The sequence below is a fragment of the Rhinopithecus bieti genome, unplaced genomic scaffold (genome assembly GCF_001698545.2).
Source record: "Rhinopithecus bieti isolate Rb0 unplaced genomic scaffold, ASM169854v2 scaffold_6907, whole genome shotgun sequence".
NCBI classification, from domain to species: Eukaryota; Metazoa; Chordata; class Mammalia; order Primates; family Cercopithecidae; genus Rhinopithecus; species Rhinopithecus bieti.
The window spans coordinates 3,707,714-3,729,621 of NW_016805647.1; the positions used below are offsets into that span (position 1 = coordinate 3,707,714).

Sequence of the window (21,908 nt, forward strand, 5' to 3'; positions counted from 1 at the left end):
ATTAGTCTGTAATCAGGCAGCTGCCAACTGTCCCTGGGGCATGTGGGTAGCCTAATGGAGCATTCTTGGTTCGGGGGCGGGGTGGGTGGGTTGGCAGGGGTGTGCTGGGGAGGTGGCCCATGCAACCTGTGCTTAAACCAAGCACTATGCCCTTTGGTGTTTGTTTAGGGCCCACAGACCCCTTCCCTGCCTTCTGTTCCCGATTGCCTTGCTTAGGGACTTCCAGCCCTGGGGTTCTACACTTAGCCGACCCTTTGCAGGGTGTGAAGCCCAGAGTTGGTTAAACTTGGCTTCAAACCCAAGCTCTGCCACTTTCTGGCTGTGTGATATTGAGGAAATCACTTCCCCTCTCTGAGACTCTCAGTAAAACAAACCCAGCTGCTATGTGGGTAGCAGGAAGGAGTGAGTGAAATGGTGGATTTGAGCTGCGCAGCACAGTGCCTGGCACTCAGGAGGGCTCAGCAGCTAACTATTGAACTCATTAACAACCCCTGTGCCAAGTACTTGCTGGGGTGGGCGTGCAGGAGCCAGGTGCTGAGGACCCAGCAGGGACCACAGCCCCTTCTCCCAGGGCATGTGGTCTGTGTTACTGTCTTAACTATTCTCTCTCCCTCCCTCGTTGCTCAACGACGCTTCTGGTCTCTGGACTTTAATTGGATTTTACTGCGCAGAACCCAGGCCCAAAGCTGCTACTCTCTGGGCTGCCCAACTTCCTGCCCAGGTGCTGAGTTCTGTGGGGTCTGTCAGGGGTCTGGGTGATGTCTGCAGCTGTAGTAGCAGCTGGCCCTTTAAGGAGGGAAGAAAACAATTATCTGGCCTGGGCATTGCATCAGCTGGAGCCTGGAGGGTCCCTGGGGAGGGGGGAGCAGGCTGGTGGTTGATTTCATTAGTGCCATGTGAGAAGTCTCACCTGACTCTGCCCCACTCCCCAGCCACAAACTTCTCCCCCAGGCAACAGCTGCCTCAGTGCCTCCTCCTGCTCCAGGGGCACAACCTTGGAGAGCTCTCTGTGTGTACCCCCCAGTCAATGTCATGGGCCCCAGCAGAGGAGGGAAGTGTCTCTCACATTGGCCTTTTGCTGACTGTGGCACTGTCTCTCCTGTTAGCAATCTGCTGACTTGGGGTGCAGGGTGCGTCTCCTGTACTGGCATTTTGCTGACGATGGGGGTGTTTCTCCCACACTGGCATTTTGTTGACCCAGGGGAGGAGTGACTTCTACACTGTCCTCTCACTGACAGTGGGGCTGTCTCCTACACTGGTATATCGCTGACCTCACAGAAGAGCTTTACCAGCTGGGGTGTGTGTGAACTGAAGGCGGAGGTTAGAAACAAGCGCTCTCTGGTTGGAGGTGAGCTTGCTAGGAATGGTGAGTCACAGGGGTTGTGTGGTTTGGGGCAGAGAAGAGACTAGGCACTTGGGCATCAGACAGACAGGATTCCAATCTAATGCCTTCTGCTTCCAACCTGTTACCACTTCAGGCAGGTGGCCTCAACTACCAAGTCTCAGTCTCCTCTGGAAAATAGGAATAATTTATACCCATACTGCTCCACCCCATCTGGAATGTGGTTAGGGAATTAAATGTAGTAACCAGATGTATAGTACCTAGTCCAGGGCTGGCAGGGGGAGGGTGCATACTGTATGATGGTTCTCTTCCCTTTGCAACTTTGGGCTCTTCATAGCTTGAGCTCAAGAAGCCTGGACAAGAAAAGGAGGGTCCAAGAGGAGTGAAGAAAAAAGGAGAAAGAATGCCTGGCCCTCTTGCCTCTGTGGCAGAAGGATGCATTCAGTCCACCAGGTACCTCTGATGTATCAGGCTCTATGAGCCAGGCAGCCCTCACGGAGCTGACATTCTAGTGGGGACATGACCCAGAGCAGGTAATTACACATGGCACGTGTGTAGAAAGGAGGGACTCGGGAGCTCTGGAACCTATCACTGAAGTTGCTCTCCTGCCCTCTATAATCTGGAAAAGGTTCCTGGAGGTGGCGACATCTTAGCTGAGTCATGAATGGTGCCAAGGAGTTGTAGAGGAAAAGAAGAGGGGATGAGGAAGGGGAACTGTGTGTCTGAGGCCCTGGTGATGGTGAGAACAGGCTTGGTGTGGTGGAGGGGGGCAGTGTGGGCAGGCCCAGGACAGCCCGGCTTGATTTCCTAGTCTAGCAGGATACTGAAGACTTGGGAATTTATCCTGAAGCTAATGACAACCCCTAAAGGGTTTTAAGCAGAAAAGGCAAAAGCAGATTTCCCTAGAATGTTAGGGTCTATGGCCCTCAGGCAGAGCCTTCTTGGGAGTGACTTTTTGCCCTCTCCTACCCTTTTCCCTGTGCAGCAGCCTCGGTCCCAGGGAATAGGTTGTTTATGTGGCTGGCCCCAGGAGGGAGGGCGGCCAGTCCCAGTCCCTCCAGCTCCCTCTCTGTGGTCTAAGCTTCACCGCGGCCTTGCTGACGAAGCTCAGCCCTTGGGGCCAGGTTCTCCCAACCTCCCTGGGGAGCCAGAGGGCAAGAGACAGGGTTTTGCACCAGGCTGCTCTGTGCTCACATCCCTGCTCTGCAGTTCCTGAGCTGGGTAATCTCTGGCAAGGCATACCCATCTCTGAACTTCTGTGTCCTCAACTATAAAATGGAGTTGATGTTATCTCTAGGAAAAGGATAAAGTGAAATTTCACGTGGAAATCATAAACCCTATCTCAATGTCAGTTGACATTTTTACTCTGTTATGTGGGGGCTGACATCAACTCTGGGCCAGGCCCAGGGCTGGCTGGGGGTGGGAGCAGGGCTGGTTTCAAGAGTCTATGGTCACGCAGGGCCCAGTGCCTAGAAGGACCCCACACTTAATGTTCTGCTGACACCATCTTAAAATTCTTAGTAACTTTGAACAAGGGGTCCTGCATTTTCATTTAGCACTGGGTTCTGCATATTATATAGCTCCACAAATCGGGTAGGGGTAGGAAGAGGCAGGGAGAGACATGAACCTGCAAACAGTTCCCAAAGGTGAGGTGGAGGGCATGACTAACTGTCCCAAGGTGGGTGGGATGTTAATAAGAATAACATTTAGTGCTTACTGTGTGCTAGTTTTCTGCCCATCACTTTACATCCTCATCTTTAAACAGTCCTATGAAGTAGGTACTATTCTCTGTGGTATAGATAAGGAAACTGAGGTGATCTGATCAAAGTCGCACAGCTGTCAAGTGGCAGAGCTGGGATTCAAAACCAGGTTGTCCAACTGTACAGCAATGCGTACACCAGGGAAGTCACCTAGGAGGAGCGACCACCGCCCTGGGTTTGGAGGATAACTTAGAGTTTGCCCAAGGGGAAGAAGTGCACTGGGGAAGGGAGGGCTCTCTCAGCTGTAAAGTGTCCAGGCTAAGGGCATGATGCTTGGCCAGGAGAGGGGGAGCCAAAGCCTGGTGCCTTCTGGGGTTGACAGAAGGTAACCTTTGCATTTCATGGTCCTGATTTGCCAAGCTCAGAGCCCCTTGTCACTCTGCCCCTAGGTCCTGATGCTACCATGGCTCCTCAAGTTGCCCCAACCCCTCTTCCCACTGTTTTGCCCCCTCCCTCTCTACCTCCCGGGTAATCTCGTTTACTCTCTTGACTTTAATGATCTCTTCTGGGTTCAAGATCTGCAGGTCTGGCTGGGTGCGGTGGCTCACACCTCCTCAAAGTGCTGGTAATCCCAGCATTTTGAGAGGCTGAGATGGGCGGATCACTTGAGCCCAGGAGTTCAAGACCAGCCTGGGCAACGTGGAGAAACCCTATCTCTACAAAAAAATACAAAAATTAGCTGGGCATGGTGGCACGTGCCTGTAGTCCCAGCTACTTGGGGGGCTGAGGTGGGAGGATCACTTGAGCCTGGGAGGTTGAAGCTATAGTGAGCCATGTTCATGCCACTGCACTCCAGCAGCTTGGGTAACAAAGTGAGACCCTGTCTCAAAAAAAAATAAAAAATTAAAAAAAGAAGCCCCAATAATCTGCAAGTGTGATTGCTTCCTGGCCCACACTTAGATGTCTCACAATCAGCTTCAGCTCAGATCCAGACCCAGCTCCCGACTCTCATACCTGCATCTGCTCTGCCTTTAGGGTCCCCGGTTCATCTGTGGCATCACCATCCACCCACCTGGTCAAGCCGGAAAGCTGGAAGTTCTCCTGGATACGCCCCTCTTCCTGTCCCACACCCCCATAACCAGTCCTCAGCAAGCCCTGTTAGTCCTGAATCTCTGCCTTGAGTCCTTGGACCCTCTTGCTGCCCACCGCCCCCTCCAGGCCACCATCGGCTCTCACCTGGGCCACTGTGACAGCTTCCTACCTGGTCTCCTGACATTTGTTCTTGCCCCGCTTTCTTTCATGGTCTTCTTAGGATAAACGTTGGATTGTGTCATTTCCCTGCTTAGGACCCTTCCAAGCCTTCTTGGAATGACAGCCAGACGCACTGACGCAGTCTCCGAGGCCCTGTGGGATCTGGTCCTTGCCTACCTTTTTGTGTCTTCTTCCACCACTCTCCCTCAGCTGCAGGACTTCCACACGTGTTGTCCCCAATCCTGGAATGCACGCCCCCTCTCAGGGCCCTGCTAACTCCTACTTATCCTTCAGATAGATACCAGCTCAAACGTCATTTCCGCAGGGAAGCCTAAAAACCAGACAGTAAACAGCACCCTGCTCCAGAGGACCTTGTACTTCTTCATAACGTTCGGCACACTCGAATCGCTTTTCCGTCATGTCTCTTTCATGCTAGACTGTGAACTCTGTGGGCTCAGGAATCCTGTTTTGTCTCACCCTGGCACATAGTAGGTACACAGTGAGCTGGTGGGTGAATAAAGGGACTAGATGAGGAGTGTTGCAGCCTCCTAACTGGTCCCTGCCTCCAGGCCTGCCTTTTCTAGCCCTTTCTCCATGCAGCCCCAGAACAATCTTTCTAAAACACAGAACTGACCCTGTCACCCCCTGCTACTTAAAATACTTCAATAGCTCCCCGTCACTGACAGGAAAAGGCCTTGGCTTCTTATGGTATTCAAAGCCCTTTATGATGTGCGCCCAACTGCCTGTCTTCCCTGCTTCCTGGCCACACTTTGAACTCCAGTCCCTCTAACACGCCAGGCTGTTTTGGGTCTCTGTGCATCTGCACTTGCTGTTCCCTTTGCTTGTAATGCCTCCCCAGCCCTACTTTGTCTCCATGGAGAACGTCCTTAATTCTTCAAAATCGGCTCAGCTGCTACCTTCGCTGTGAAGCCTGCGAGCGCTTCCGCTCCTCCCTGGGCAGAGTTAGCCCACCCTCCCTTGGCCACATCTCTGCGAAGTCTACATCTCTTACTCGTTGTCTCCCACTGCACTGGGCTCCTCCATCGTAGGCACAGTGATTATTTTTTCAGGATTGTTCATCTGCGTACCTCCGGCTCCTAGCTTCTCTCTTGTCTTAATTAGGTCTTTGCTTATATACAGAAACCCACTCAAACCAGCTTCAGTAATAAAGAAGGGCTTATTACAAGGATAGAAGGGATTCCCGGGAACTAAGGGGAAGGAAAAACGTTAGCTTGAGGAAGGCGGGACCTGGAGGGCCACGGGAACTTGAAGCAGCCATTCTCTGCACCCTGCTGGCTGTCTTTGCCTTTCTGTCTCCACAGGCTGGATATCTCTGCCTTTTCAGGCACCAAGCCACCTATAGTTCCTGTATTGTGTCCTTCGGTTTCAGCCACATGGAGAGAGAGAACTTGGGGCTTGGCAGATCTAATTGCAAACTCCCAGGAGAGGATCTTATTGGCTCAGAGTGGGGCAGGTGCCCACCCTGGTCCAATCATCTGTAGCCTACTGGGAAGGATCAAAGAGACATGCAAACATGGCTCTCAGTGCCCCCCTTAGAGAAGGGGGATCTTTGTTAGCTTCCAAAGACATCTCCTGGAATTCTTAGAGTGCCAAGGTGGGTGCAGGCAGTTGGGCCTGGGCCCCAAACTTCCATCTGGACAGCAGCTGGAGAAAAAAGGCCTGGAATTGTGACTTAAAGGGGAGTCTTTTCCTAGGCAGCAGTGCTCAGGACAGGCCCTGAAGAACCTGTCAAATGTCATTCAGAGGCCTGAGGAGACAGAGGAAGAGGAAAGCCTGAATTTTCTCACCTTGCTTTGGAGTGAGGAGAGAGGGAAGAGGAAGGCAGGAACAGTCAGAAGAGTTTTTCCCCACCAAAATCTTCATCCTCCAAGATGTAACTCGTTCTTTTCCTCAGTGAAAAGCAAAACCATGTCTACCCCACCTTCCTCCCGTCACTCATTCTTGACCTGTATTGATTCCGTTCTTTGTACTTCCCTGGTAATAAACTTTTTTTTTAAGTACTTACTCTGTGCCAGACATTGTGTTCACACATTTCATTTAATCTTCACTCTCTATAAGATGGGTACTATTATTATTCCCATTTTATTTTATTTTTTAAAACATATAATTTTATTTTATTTTAGAGACAAAGTCTCACTTTGTTGCCCAGGCTGGAGTGCAGTGGCTTGAACACGGCTCTCTGCGGTCTCAACTTCCTAGGCTCAAATGATCCTCCCAAAGTGCACTACAGGTGCACACCACCATGTCTGGCTAATTTTTTTTTTTTTTTTTTTTGAGACAGTGTCACATTTTGTCACCCAGGCTGGAGTGCAATGGCATGATCATGGCTCACTGCAGCCTTGAACTCCTGGGCTCAGGTAATCCTCCCACCTCAGCCTCTCTGGTAGCTATGACCACAGGCTCATGCCATCATGCCCAGCTCAGTTTTGTTTTTTTTTTTTGTAGAGACAGGGTTTCACCCTGTTGCCCAGATTGGTCTCCAACTCCTGGGCTCAGGCAGTCCTCCCATGTTGGCTTCTGAAAGTGCTGGGATTACGGGTGTGAGCCACCACACCCGGCCTGTCATCTCGTTTTACAGATAAAGAAACTGCAGTTCAGGCATTTACAGGCTGGATTGTAAAGCTCTTCACCTCTCTTAATCTCAATGATTTGCTGACTTGCCTCCTTGCTGTTTGGGATTGTGAGGGTCTCATGGGCAGATAGCAGGTTACCATCCTCCCTCTTTCCTCACTGCCCAGGAAGGGCTGCCAGCTGTGGGATAGACGGACGCAGGTAGAGTAGAAAAGGTGTCTGGGTGGGTGTCAAGTCTCTGACTTGTGGATCTCCCCTGCGTAGCTAGCTCTGTGACTATGGACACGTCTTTTATCCTTTCTGAGCCCTACTTTTCTCATTCAGAAACGGGGATGATAATTCCTGCTCTGAGGCTCATATTAAATGGTGGCTGTTATGACAATTTGTGAATAGGAAAGGACCAAGGAATTTCTAAAGGGTTGTTATGACCAGAATGGGCTGCAGCAACAGGGCACGAGCCGGCCCCTGTGCCTGAACTCCTGCAAGACGTGGACAAGCCTAGAGCTTCCCAGTGTGTGGAGTGGGACCAGGGATGACTTTCAGTGCCATTGCATAACATTGGCTCACATAGTGAGAAAGCTGGTTCCCTTTTTTTTTTGAGATGGAGTTTCACTCTTGTTGCCCAGGCTGGAGTGGAATGGTGCAATCTCAGCTTACTGCAAGCTCTGCCTCCTGGATTCAAGAGATTCTCCTGCCTCAGCCTCCCGAGTAGCTGGGATTGCAAGTATGCACCACCACGCCTGGCTAATTTTGTATATTTAGTGGAGACGGGGTTTCTCCATGTTGGTCAGGCTGGTCTTGAACTCCTGACCTCAGTTGATCTGCCTGCCTCAGCCTCCCAAAGTGCTGGGATTACAAGTGTGAGCCACCACGCCCGGCCTCTAATGTGTCTTTAACAAGTTTGCCAACACTGGTTGCCCTCCCTTTTTAACAGAGAGCTCTCAGGCTCGGCTCAGAACATTGCCCTGGTAACTCCATGTAGCTCAACATAATAACATAACTTTGTTTTTACAGATTTTTTTTTTTTTTTGAGACTGAGTCTCACACTGTCACCCAGGATGGAGTGCAGTGGCGCGATCTTGGCTCACTGCAAGCTCTGCACCCCCCGCGGGGTGGTTCATGCCATTCTCCTGCCTCAGCCTCCAGAGTAGCTGGGACTACAGTCACCCGCCACCACACCCGGCTAATTTTTTGTAGTTTTAGTGGAGACAGGGTTACACTGTGTTAGCCAGGATGGTCTCAATCTCCTGACCTCGTGATCCGCCCGCCTTGGCCTCCCAAAGTGCTAGGATTACAGCTGTGCGCCACCACGCCTGGCCTACTGTGTTTGTTTTATTATCATTTTCTATTTATTAAAAGTGATATTGGCATTCCACTTATATTAATAACATGGTTTCTGTTGAAAATAGTTGCACTAAAGTTAAAAGTGTCCATTTATTTATTTTTATCTGTTTGTTTATCTATCAAGACTGGCTCTCACTCTGTCACCCAGGCTGGAGTGTAGAAGCCTGATCTTGGCTTGCCTCAGCCTTGACCTCCTGGACTCAAGTGATCCTCCCACCTCAGCCTCCCGCATAGCTGGGACTACAGGTGTGAGCCACTGCTCCTGGCCAAAGTGTCGATTTAAAGAAAATAAGTAACAAACGGGACGGGAGTCTGTAGATTTGTTTTTTGTTTGTTTGTTTGTTTGTTTTTTGAGACAGAGTCTCACTCTGTTGCCCAGGCTGGAGTGCAGTGGCATGATCTCAGCTCATTGCAACCTCTGCCTCCTGGGTTCAAGCAATTCTCCTGTCTCAGCCTCCCAAGTAGCTGGGATTACAGGTACGTGCCACCATGCCCGGCTAATTTTTGTATTTTTAGTTTGACTATCCAGATGAGGTTTGACCATATTGGCCAGGCTGGTCTTTAACTCCTAACCTCAAGTGATCTGCCTGCCTCAGCCTCCCAAAATGTTGGGATTAACAGGCGTGAGCCACCGCGCCCGGCCTAGGAGTCTGTAGATTTGGCAGAAATCATTGAGGTGGCACACAGTATTGTACACTTAATGCAAAATTGGGAAGTGGTATGGGGATGTCAGAAATGTGCACTATTGGCCTAGATAATTTTGAAGGTCCCTTCCACCTGCCCAACAAATCTAGGGGTCTCCCCCTGCTGCACTGGCCTGCTCTCCTCTGCTCACCTTGAACCCTGGCTTGGGCTTCTTTAGGAGGATCCTGTCACGATTTCCCTGCAGACAGGAGAATTTGTGTCATTGTTTTCACAACCTGCTTGGGAGGGGGGGCTCATGGAGTTGAGGTGTCTGGATGTGGTAGGATGCCCCCTCATCTCTGAAGCCAGGACTTGAGACCTCCTGGAGGGAGTAGGGACTGCATACCCTACAATTCTCCTGCTTCCCATGTATAACACAGGCCTCAGGGAGGCCTAGGGAGCAGTGAAGCTTTGGGAGCCACAGGTAAGGGCAAGGCTGCCCTTGGGGCTTCATGTCCTAGAGCTTGGGGCTCAGGGACAGTGAAACAGAAGGCTTTGGAGTCTCATAGGTCCCGCTTCCCCTACTCCCTGCTTTGCCTACCACTTTGTGCTGACTGCCTTTCCCTGGGAACTCGCAGCAGACCCCAGGGGGCCTTGGAGAACACAGTGAATTTATCCTCAGGGCCCACGAGCAGGGCCAAAGTAGAGAAGGCAGATGGGAAGGAGGGAGGGAAGTCCTGTCTGCCCCCTCCCTAGTCCCATGTTCACAGTGGGAAGGGTGGCTTGGGCCCCAGGACGGTGGAGGGCCTGGGTAGAATGTGGGGTGTGTGCTTGTGTGTCCATGGTGAATGTTTGAGGATCTCTGTGAAGGCATAATGTGTGTGTGTATGTATGAGAGAGTTTAAGTGTGTGTGTGTGTGTGTGTGTGTCCCTGGCAAATGTAGCTCTTTAGCTCACAGATATGTCTGAGGGTCTCTGAGGGCATATTGTGTGTGCACTGTGCGTGTGTGTCTGTGGTGAATGTATCATCATGTGATCTGTCTGCAGTTCTCTGCGAGGGAGTTTTTGTGCAGTGTGCGAGTTTGTGTGTGTGTGGCAGGGTGTGTCTTGGGTCTGTGTGATGTGTGTGAGTCTGTGATAGCTGCATCTCCATGCCATGTGAATCTGTGGTGCACAAGGTGTGTTTTTGTGTGCATGTGTGTGCTGTGTCTGAGTGCGTGTCTAGGTGGATTGCCTGCTGGGTGTGGTGTGGTGCCTGTTGTTTTGTGTACGTCATCTTCTTTGTACAGCGTGCATCTCGCTCTGTGGCGCATCGGAGGGGCCAACCGGAGGTGTATGGCTTGCGCGCGGGTCTTTGTGCCCTGAAAGGGACCCGGGGTGGAGAGGTTGCAGGGAATGTGTGCACCTCTTTGGGCAGTGTCTGTCTGGGCTGGGGCCGAGCCTGTGCTGGGTGTCTGAGGAGGGTCCCCAGGGTGGGCAGCAGGCGCGGGCGGCGCCTTCCGGCTTGGCGCTGGGCTGGTAACTGGAGCCCCTTCCCCCGATGAAATATTGATCCGGCTTCGTCAGCGGCGTGGGGGAGGGACGGGGAGGGGAGAGGGAAGGGGAGGGGAGGAGAGGGGAGAGCAGGCGGGGGAGGGACTGGGAGCGAGCCGCCGGCCGCTGTCCGTGGTGCTGCCGCATCTCCCCCAGCGAGGGTGTCGCTGCTCAGGCGAGAGTGGGCCTGGTAGGGGGAGAGATTGTCCCATCCACCAACACCCTTGAGGGTGGCCCTGCCTCTCAGGATGAGCCTACCTGTCCCTTCTGCTATCCCCCATCTAGGAAGGGGGAGCAGAGGAACCAAATGTGTATCTTATTGGGATCCAGTATCCACCAGCTAGGGTGACCATATGGCTGGGTTTGCCTGGCACAGTCCTCATTTTCACCTGTGGTCCAGTGTGATTGAGTATTGCCCCTGCTCATTCTCACAAGGGTCCCAGGTGGATGATAAGTATGTGCTCACCTGTAATAAGACTTTGATCCAAAGACCTTTTCCCAGTCGCCTCTGCTCTGCCCTGGGAGTTCTCTAGCCATGTGGACATGTAAGTGTGTGTGTGGTTGCATGTGTGGAAATTGTCCTTCCTGTGCTAGGACTGAGCTGGAATAAGTGCTTCAGAGCCCCAGGCTCCTGCCACAGCCCATACCCTCCCCAATGCATCAAGCCCTCTTTTCTTTCAGTCCAAATTCTGCTTTCCATTTCAGCTGTGCTCCTTTCAGGCCTGGGCTTCCCCTGTGCCTTAGGGAGGGAGTCAGGGTGCCCCCCCTAGCCTCCCTCCTGCATCCTGAGCTGGGCAGACCCCTTCTTGGTCTCAATATCAGGGTGTTGCAGGGCTTCCAGCTTGGCCATCTGTATATTCATGGCATCTTCTGTGAGTTCCTCTCCTACTGTTCACCATGGACTCTCCCTCCTTCAGTTGATTCCGTCTTCCTCCTACCTCTAACTGTAGGTATTACCTCTCAATCTTTCCTCACTCTCTGCTGTCTCCTGGGCATTCTTCTTCTTTTCCACACCCCATTTTTTCTTTGGAGAAGACACCCAAATCCTGCCCACTCACCTTGCTGTCCTGAGCGCTAGTGAATTGGCTTACCTGGCCAACACCTGAATGTGAGAGTTACAGCATTATCTCAGACCCATCGGGACTAGAATGGGGATTCATCTTCTCCTTAAGCCAGGATTTTTCTGCTAGGACCTCAAGCTCTGCCATTAGCACCTTTCACCCCCATCCGTCCTGTAAATCACCTTGGATTTCATTTATTTATTTATTTGTTTGTTTGTTTGTTTGTTTGTTTATTTATTTATTTATTTTGAGATGGAGTCTCACTCTGTTGCCCAGGCTGGAGTGCAGTGGCGTGATCTCGGCTCACTGCAAGCTTCACCTCCTGGGTTCACGTCATTCTGCCTCAGCCTCCTGAGTAGCTGGGACTACAGGCACCCGCCACCATGCCCGGCTAATTTTTTTGTATTTTTAGTAGAGACAGGGTTTCACTGTGTTAGCCAGATGGTCTCGATCTCCTGACCTTGTGATCCGCCCGCCTCAGCCTCCCAAAGTGCTGGGATTACAGGCGTGAGCCACCGTGCCCGGCCAAATCACCTTGGATTTCATTTTTTCCCTTTTCCCTACTTTGTCCCCTCACTCACTCTAGGCAATCCCCTAACCCCACCCACGACTCCTGGCCACATTTCCTCTTTGCACCTCACTTTCTGAAGCAGTGCAGCCCTTCTTCCTGCATGGATGTAGCAGCCTCCTGGCTGCTCTTCCTGCTGTCAGGCTTCTTTCTGATTCTGCACTCAGTGTCAGATTGATCTCTGTAAAGCATTACATCTAAATCATGTCAGATTTCACTCCTACAGGATGAAAGCCTAGCTTCTTACCCCACATTCAGAGCCCTGCACTGGCTGCTCCCAGCCTATCTTTCCAGCCCTCTGTTCCACAGTTGTACCTACCTCCTCTCCAACTGCACTGCTCTGTTCACCAGCCTCTGAACACAATGTTTTCTCCCTGGGCCTTCCCAGTAGTTGCCACCTCTTTCCTTTAGAGCCACCTCTGCCTCTCCTCTCCAAACCTCACCTATCTTTTGAGGTGCAACTACTGGGTTAATGCCTTCTCTGGTCTCCTCCACCCTGAAGTGTTCACTCTTTCTGCAGAACAACCAGAGCAATGTGTCTTCACCTCTCAGTGCCTTGGGTGGTCCATGGACCAGCATCATGAGAATCACTTGGAAGTTTCTTAGAAATGCAGTGTCTCAGGCTCCACTTATGACCCATGGATCAGAGCAAGCTCCCCAGGTGATCCACCTGCACGTTGCAGTTGGAGAAGCACTGGATGGTGTGGTCATTGAGTACAGGATCTTGCTTCTGTTTGGGGAGTCACCTTTGGCCAGTAGTAGTGGTATGCTCCAGTGCGAAGTTTAGCAGCCCCTGTAAGGAGACAGGTGCCACATCTAGCCACATCCTACAAGCCAAGGGAGGGGTGGATGGTGGAGATGGCTGAGAAGAATGTGTACCCTGGCTGGCCCCTTACCACCCATAATCTATGCCCTACAAGGCCCCAGAGCTCAAGCTCTGTAAATCTGACTGTAGAAAGCACTTTAGTGACATGAGGGGGAATCAATTAATCAATAAAAAAGCAGTTATCAAGCAGATAGAAGAACTTTTCCCTCTTCACAAAGCACACATTGGTGGAAATGCCTGTTACTCTAATGTATGTTTTGAAAATGAAAAATATGTGGTTTTGGTTTTTTTCGTAATTATCACATTAATACAGTTTCTTAAGTAGTAACTTTAGAAAACACAATATGTCACATGGAGAAAATAAAAATGACTCACAATGCTATAAATACTGCTAATTTAATGTTTTAGGTTGCCATTCATTCATTCTACAAATATTTACTGAGTCCTGCTATATGCCAGACCTGTGCCAGGTACTAGGGATTCAGGGTAAAGACGACGACAAGGTTCCTATTTCTAACCAGCTCACAGCCAGGGGGCGGGGTGTGGGAGACAAGCACAGAACAAGTTAGGAACAGCAGTGTATTCATTTCCTAGGGAAGCTGCAACAAAGTGCCACGAACAGGGTGGCTTAAAACATCAGAAAGGTAGACTCTCACAGTTCTGAAGGCTGCAAGTCTAAAATCAGGTGTTGAAAGCGTTGCTTCCTTCTGTGTGCTGTGAGGAAAATCTGTTCCATGCCTCTCCCCTGGCTTCTGGTGACAGGTGGCAATCCTTGGCGTTCCTTGGCGCATTGACGCGTCACTCCCATTTCTGCCTCCATCAGCACATGGCGCTCTCCCCGTGTCTGTCTTCACGTGGCCGCCTTCCTATAAGGACACTGGTTATATGAGGGACCCATCCTTCTCCAGCATGACCTCATCTTAACTCATCACATCTGCAATGACCGTGTTTCCAAACCAAGTCACATTCTGAGGGACTGGAGGTTAGAACCTCAACAGTTTTTAGGGGGACACAATTCAACTTAGGGACAGTACAAAGGGAATTATGGAGACTAACCTCATCTGGGAAGACTCTCCTAAGAAATGACCTTCAAACTTAGATTGAGCCAAGAATAGGGTTTAGCCAGGCAAAGGTGGCAGGACCGACAAGTATGGGGCCACCAGATCATGGGGGTGGGGGAAGAGAAGAGCATGCCAGGCAGACAGGAAACAAAATGGCTAAGTGACTCTTTTTTTTTTTTTTTTTTTTTTTTGACAGAGTCTGGCTCTGTCACCCAGGCTGGAGTGCAGTGTTGCGATCTCAGCTCACTACAACTTCTACCTCCTGGGCTCAAGCCATCCTCCCACCTCAGCCTCCCAAGTAGCTGGGACTACACATCAGGCTAGTTTTTGTATCTTTTTGTAGAGACAAAGTTTTGCCGTGTTGCTCGGGCTGGTCTCAAATTCCTGGGCTCATGCAATTCACCTGCCTTGGCCCCTCAAAGTGCTGGGATTACAGGCATGAGCCCCATGCCCGGCCCAAGGTGGTGCTTTTGAGGACTGAAAATAAGCAAGTGTGACTGGAATACAAAGTAGGGGCAAGAGGTATGGGGCAGGCTGGCAGATAGGAGAGGAAGACAGTCCAAAGCAAGTGTGACTGGAATACAGAGTAGGGGCAAGAGGTATGGGACGGGCTGGGAGATAGGAGAGGAAGACAGTCTCTAGGTCACATGGGCTTGTGGGCCTTGGTGAGGGGCTTCTCCTTTGTCCTGCAGGAAATGGGAAGCTAAGGGAGGTTGTCAAGCAGGAGAGATTCATTCTGTTTTGTAGGCTGGCTCTTCCCAAAACTGACTCAGGCTGTGTTGTTCCTCCAAGTCCCTGCTTCTGAGGAAGAACATACAGCCCTGTCCTTAGGAGCCCCTAGCCCAGTGAAGGCCCATGGCAACCCTGTCCTGGGAAGGGGGCATGGCTGTGACCCCAGCAGCCCCTAGTGGAGCCTTCTGGAACCTTGTTCTGAATGGGAGACAGGGCTCACCCAGCCCTGGGTCTGCCTTACCCTTGTGTGTTTTGAGTCCTTAGAGTTTGGGTTTGAGTCTGACCACCCCATCTCCTGCACTGCCATGATGACTGTGACTGAGACTGTATCTAGGGTCCATGTGGTGCCCTGAGGCCCCAGGGAACATCAGGGGCTCAGTCTTCTAGGTCTTGCAGGGACCATGCCTTCAGCACCCTACTCCCTTCAAGGCATGTCTGCAGTCTGTATTGCCTTCCTACACAGTATCCAGCCTCTCTGGGGTCCTCAACCCATCCCTTACCACACCCTCAGAGGGCCACCCCTTTCCTGCATGTGATGGGAGAGGGCCTGCCCACCCTGCCCAAAGCTGCCTGTCCCTGCCTTGCCCGGGCTGGGTGGGCCAGGCTGGGTGGAGAAGTGGGTCAGCCTGGTAGCCATGGTGACAGCAGCTGCTCCGTGCCAGCCTTCTCCTCTCCTCACCACAAACCTCACCGATGAGCTCCTTTGTCCGGTCTGGCGGGGATGGGGGTCAGGCAAGTGAGATTGGGGACTGTGGTGTGTATGAGTGTGCATATGTTCAAGCTCACACACACCTGCTCAAAGGTGGGGTGTGTGCCTTAGCCAAGGGAGCCCATGACTCAGGGTAAGACGCTTCCTGCTTCCCTGCCCACGGAGCAATGGGGCTCTTCCTGCCTCTCTGGACTGGGCAGGGGCCCAATGGGGAGGGTGTTTGTGGGTGTGTGCAGGTGTCTACACATGTGAGTCGTGAATGCCTATGGCTGTCGTCGTGGCTGCTTCTGTGTGTCTCTGTGTGTATGAGTGTCTTGGTGGGGGGTGGTGTGCATATCTGTGTGCACATGTGATTGCGTCTTTAAGTGTGTATCATTGACACGAGTCTGTGTGATCACACATTTGGAATTCTGTGCCCCATGTCTCTTCCTGCATGTGTGTGTGCACACACATGCCAGCCTGGCTTGGGGGAGACAAAGGTCTGCACAACTAGGAGAGGAGCCGTTGCTCTGTGTTGCCCACGCTGGCTGGGTGTGCTTCCTTGGCACAGACTGTCTTCCCCACCACAACCACCTACCAACCCATCACCGCCTACCTCTAGACAGGAGAGGCTGGAACCGAAGGAGCCCCTCTACTCCTTCTGTGAGTGCAGGCACTAGCCTCGGACAAGAGCACAGATCAGCACAGGTGATGGAATGGGCCGTCCTGGTGCGGGATTAGGTTTGGGCCAGGAGTATCAGATGCCAGACCCACTATTCAGCAGGGGGTCAGGAGCTGAGATGCTGGCACAGCTTCATAGGCCACTTCTCACTTCAACTGAAAAGTGCAGGGACCCTGATCCCAGACTTCTGGAGCACTCAGGGCTGTGGTGGGAGGTGCTGCTCTAGTCTCTGGGCCTTCCCCTGAAGTGGTTGCACCTGGTGTGGACTCCAGACCAATAAGAACTAACACCTGGACAATCCTTTACGCTTTATAAAGGGATCTTTTTGGAATAATAATGTAATTGCCCAACTGATGACCATTTACCACATTCCAATCCTTGTTTTGTGATGTTTTATATAAGAATCCTAAAGCAGACATTATCGTCCCCACTTTAGAGATGAGGAGCGTTAGGCTCAGGGGATTTGTTAAGGAAGCCCTGTATCATACGGCTTGTAAGTGGCAGATCTAGGTCTTGCACCTAAGTTTGTCTGCCTTCAGAGCATGTGTTTCATTCACTCTGCCTTTCTCTCCTCTTTGCCTCCTGCTCCTCTTTGTCTCATCTGACCCCCAGTCCAGCGGGGAGAGTCGGGGAGGGCCCAGGTGGTGATTAGACTTGTTTTATAGAGGAGGGAATGGTTCAGAGAAGCTGAAGGACTTGCTACGGATCACATGGCTAGGGGCAGAGCCAGGAGTGTGTCCCCCAACTACTGGGCATGTCACAGAGTGTCTGGGGAGGAACACAGACCCCATTAATCAGAGGGAGATTGGAGGAAGGAAGGATGGGGTCTAGAGCTCCTCAGCGGTTGGTCCTGGGTGAGTCTATGTACATGTATTAAAAAATCTCAAAGTTGTGGGTCTTCAGCAGCTTGGCATCCAAGTGCCTAAAGGAACATTAGGGGGCCCAGGAGTTGTGAAAATTTTACAACAGGAAACGGAGAATTGAAGAGTTTAAATGATTTGCTCAAGGTCACACAGCTTCTTCAAAGTCTTTTTATGCCACAATCTACCGGAAGCCCTTGAGGGTAGATGCCTTACCTAGCCCTTCCTCTAAGCTCCCCTCTTCCCTTCCAGACCCTTTTGCCACATCGCCTCCTCCTGGGAGCCTGCCCTGATTGCCTTCACCTCATTTCTTGAAAACTGGTGTTTTAGCAGAAGTGGATTGAAGCCTTGTGCAAATGCCCTAGGGGTGTGCTGTTGGGAGGGGCACAGCCCCCTGTGATGCGGAACACCAGGCTCAGATTCATCAATTTGGTGAGTTGGGTTTTCTTCCAGGTGAAGGTGGGGAGGGAGCACTACTGATAGGTGATTTGAGACCTGAGAGTTAGGGGACTTAGGGTTGAAGCGCTGATTTTGCCACCAATTTTTTGTGTTACCCTGGTGCGTCTTTCCCCCATTCTGGGCCTTGATTTCTTGTTCTGCAAAATAAAAGGCTCAGGCTAGAATAGAGACAGCAAGTCAGTTTTAGCTCATGAGCTGTTTCTCATCAGCTGGTGCTGGAGCCCTGTGTTGAGAGGGACTCTGAGGCTGTCTGACCTTCATGGGAAAGAGAGAGGTTAATGGTGTCCACAGTGAGTAGAGGATGGGGAGGGGTGGTAGGAGCCTCAGTTATTTGCAGTCCCTTCCAGCCTAACACTCCATCACCCTGTGATGCATTCCTTGGTCTTTACTGTTGGAAAGGTGAGTGGCTAGGTTCATCTTGAGCTTTTGTGTGGCCTTGAACTACCAAAAATTCTCATCTGGGTGGGGCGCGGTAGCTCACACCTGTAATTCCAGCACTTTGGGAGGTCGAGGCAGGCGGATCACGAGGTCAGGAGTTTGAGACCAGCCTGGCCAATATGGCAAGATCCCATCTCTACTAAAAATACAAAAATTAGCTGGATGTGATGGTGGGCACCTGTAGTCCCAGCTACTCAGGAGGCTGAGGCAGGAGAATTGCTTGAACCCAGGAGGCGGAGGTTGTAGTGAGTCAAGATTTCTCCACTGCACTCTAGCCTGGGTGACAGAGCAAGACTCCGTCTCAAAAAAAAAAAAAAAAAAAAAAAAAAAAAAAAAAAAAAAAAAAAATCACTGGGTTAGACCCACGGTTAAAGGGACTGAAGGGCCCAGGGTAGCCTGGTAGGGCCCTGAGACCTGCTGTTGTCAGAATTCAGGAGAGAGTTTGGAGGGTCCTTTTAGGGTACTGAGACCCCAGGGTAGAGGCCAAACATCCAAGGGCTAAAAAGAAAACACAAAGCTTATTCCTGGGGAGCTGAGCAGGTCTCTTCTGGCATGGAGTTTTGGCAGAAATGGGGGCAGTAGTTGTCTCCCTGGAGTATAAATTGAAGTTTCTCTGCTGCTGTGGTAATAGCTGGGAGTCAGCAGGAAGAACTTCAGAGTGAGGTCTCTGTGACTCACTGAGATCATAGGATGGTTTCCTTCCCTGAGGTGCCGTGACCCGGGCTGAGAAAGGGACGGTCTGCTCAGAAGCAGGGAATCGGTGAAGGGACTTGCGTGGGAAGGGTATAGTTTATTTAGCAATTGTTTGGAATCACCAACATGTGACATGGTGTGCTCTGTGTCCTACCCGCTCCTCACCACTCTGCCACAGTCTCCACCACCTTCCCTTTTCCATCCCTGTGGTCTGATGGCTCAGGGGTTGCTATTCTGTGGATGTCCCTCCTTTTAGGTGCCCTATCTGTAACTTTGGCATGTCTTTCCTGAGCTAGACCTGCTGCCAGAGAAGAAACTAGATCTCTAATTCCGAGTCCTCCGCTCCAATGTGCATTCATAGACTCAACTCTCCCACTCAAAAGGAGTTTTAGAGATTACTTAATCTGACCCCTTCATTTTACACCCAGATGAGACAGCCGAGGCCCAGAGGAGTTCACATAAGGAATCTGTTCACATTCGAATCCCACATCCTGATTCCTAACCCTCCTAAGCTGCCCTACCCAGGACTTCTGGCCCACAGGGTCAGTCCTAGGACCTTGGGTCCAGTGCTTTGGGTCTGGCTCCTCCTGCCCCCTTGGGAAGTGGCCTGCAGACTGGGCCCTCCCAAGCATTTTTCAGTTCTCCAGCCCCGCTGGTTGATCCCTAGATGGTTATAGATGAGAAAATAGCTCTGGATGGTGCAGAGACCTTGATTCCAAACCAACTGCTTGTCAATTCCATTTATTATTCATGAGGAAACATGAGCCCCTGGGTTGGCAGGGTCAGAAATTTTGTCCCTTACCCCTTCCCTTTCCACCCCTGGGGTGGTACTCTCCTGCTTCCCGGAGGGTACTTTGCTTCTCCAGCTATGGTCCAGTTGGGATTTCTCCTGCCCTAACTTAGATGCTCATGCCAGCTGTGGGAACCTGGGCCAGAGGGGCTTTTCTCATACAGACACTTTCCTTGTAGTTTTCTCAAAGGGCCCAGAGACCCAGAGCAGAGTCTGAGCTTAAGGGCCGGGCCTCCATTTTTGGTTGAAGGGACAGGGGATGCTCAGCATTCTGTCTCTTTGTGGAAACAAGAGACCTGAGTTCAAGTCCAGGCCTTGCCTCTTCTTAGCTGGCTAGGATGGATAAGTCCTTTACTTCTCTGAGACTCAGTTTTCTTATCTACAATACAGAGATAATCACATGCCTTCCAGAAATACTGTAAGGAGTAAATTAGACCGACACCGTGGCAGAGTCACAGTATCAGATAAGCCTTCTCCCATCTTCCACCAAAAGACCATGCAGATACCCAAAAAACACACAAACTGGCACTAGAATTGGAAACTCAAAAGAAGAGATCATCATAGGCCCCAGTCCAGGGGGACTTTCCATTAGCTGCAGGTTTGATGGGGGATGGAGAAATACAATCCAGGACTCTGCACACGTCACAAGGTGAATGAGATCGGTCCAGGCAGCCACAGAGAAGGCAAAATGAGGCGTTAACTCATCCCCTCTGTCAGCTATACTTTGCCAGGCTGGCAGGAGTCATGCTGACCAGGTGACCATTGTCAGCTGTCTGGGGACTGTCTTCCTTATCCGTCACAATGGTGCTTTTCCTCTTCCACCCATTCTCCCTCCCCTTTCTGTGTCCTTTTGAAAAGGTGGACTCCTTCAGTGTACCAGGCCCAAGGGCCCAGGGTCAAGCGAAGTGCCCTGAACCCTGGGATGGTCAGCTGCCCCAGGAAAACCACTGTGGGCTAGGACAGAGCCAGGAGCTGCTGGGTGCAGAGGATGCTGGAGCAGCTGGCCTTGTTAGGTTCTTCCTGAGCAGAGGAGACCGACTTCAGCATGGGACTTTGCAGCCAAACTGTGGAGGCCGACAGCTGGAGATCCCACCTCTGTTCAAAACAGAGCCATAGACTCCTGCAGCCCCCTCCCCCAGAATGGTTCTCAGGGCCCTCTGTCCTCTTCCCTAGCACTTAGCATAACCATCATTAAATATTTAACTGTAGAATTAGTTATTTACTGTCTGTCTCCCTCCTGGACTGGAGGCTTTGGGAGGGCAGGACCAAGTTGGGCTGACTCACCGCTGTATCCTTGGCATTCAGTATGGGCCTGGGAATTTTAGGGGCTTAAATATTTGTTGACTGCAGCTAATAGGGAGAGTAAATGTAAATATTTTAAAAAGGAATTTGATAATATATTGAGAATCCTAAAGACATTTATGACCCTGGCATCAGGTAGGATGCTTTTGGAGGTAACAGAGAACTCTGATTCAAACTGGTTTAAGCAATGGAAAATGTATTGTCTCACATCGTTGGAAGACCAGCGCAGGGCAGGCCCTAGGTGTGGCCTAAGGTACTTTCTGTCTGAGTGCTGTCTGTTCACAGTAGCACTGGCTTCATCCTAGGGCTGAGCCCTCTCTAAGGTGTAAGAAAGAGAAGGACAGAGGGAGAAAGAAGGAGGGCCCCCACCTCTCTTATAAGCATGGAATCCAAATCTTCCCCCGCTTGGACAAGTAAGAGTTGCCAAGGTGAATGCCATTCATGGATTGCCTTAAATTAATCACGATCTGCCTCTAAAACAAGGAGTGGGTGGTACCTGGACAAAACCAGCCCTCTGTCAGGAAGCAGAAAGAGGGAGTGGATGCTAGGGAAGCTCCTAGCAGTATCTGTACCCCTGGACCCAGTCGTTCTGTTTTGAGGAATCAGTCCTAAAGAAACAAGCAGACAATATCCATGTAGAAAGATGTTTAGGCTAGGTGTGGTGGCTCACACCTGTAATCCCAGCACTTTGAGAGGCCAAGGCTGGTGGATCACTTGAGATTAGGAGTTTGAGACCAGCCTGGTCAACAGGATGGAACCCTGTCTCTACTAAAAATACAAAAAAATTAGCTGGGCATGGTGGCGCATGCCTGTAATCCCAGCTACTCGGAAGGCTGAGGCACCAGATTCACTTGAACCTAAGTGGCAGAGGTTGTAGTGAGTCGAGATCGTGCCACTGCACTCCAGCCTGGGTGACAAAGCAAGACTCCATCTCAAAAAAAAAAAAGAAAAAAAGAAAGATGTTTATTGCCGTGTTTATTTAAAAGAGAGGAAAGAAACCAGGCACGGTGGCTCATGTCTATAATCCCAGCACTTTGGGAGGCTGAGGCAGGCAGATCACCTGGGGTTAGGAGTTCGAGACCAGCCTTAACAACATGGTGAAACCCCCCTCTACTAAAAATACAAAATGTTAGCCAGGCGTGGTGGTGCATGACTGTAATCCCAGCTACTTGGGAGGCTGAGGCAGGAGAATTGCTTGAACCCAGGAGGTGAAGTTTGCAGTGAGCTGAGATTGCACCACTGCACTTGAGCCTGGGTGACAGAGTGAGGCTCCATCTCAAAAAATAAATAAATAAAAAATAAAAAGAGAAGAAAGAGAGAAAGAGGAGAGAAACTTGGGCCTGATCTAAGAGGTAACTATAT

At 51.0% G+C, this 21,908-nt stretch overlaps 1 protein-coding gene across 16 annotated transcripts in view; it reads left to right on the forward strand.

Moving 5' to 3' along the window:
• The window catches only part of RIMS3 (regulating synaptic membrane exocytosis 3), a 67,501-nt gene that overhangs the window by 27,796 nt on the left and 17,797 nt on the right, over positions 1–21,908 (forward strand). For 12 of the 16 annotated variants that reach the window (XM_017873284.1, XM_017873279.1, XM_017873278.1 and 9 more), the window contains one exon: positions 17,117–17,296. The exons of 1 other annotated variant lie outside the window; for it this stretch is intronic. The gene's annotated coding sequence lies outside the window, so the exon portion shown is untranslated. Of the gene's footprint in view, positions 1–1,305; positions 1,367–15,950; positions 16,031–17,116; positions 17,297–21,908 lie in introns of those variants that run through there. 3 more of the 16 variants (XM_017873287.1, XM_017873288.1, XM_017873290.1) reach the window with 3 other exon arrangements.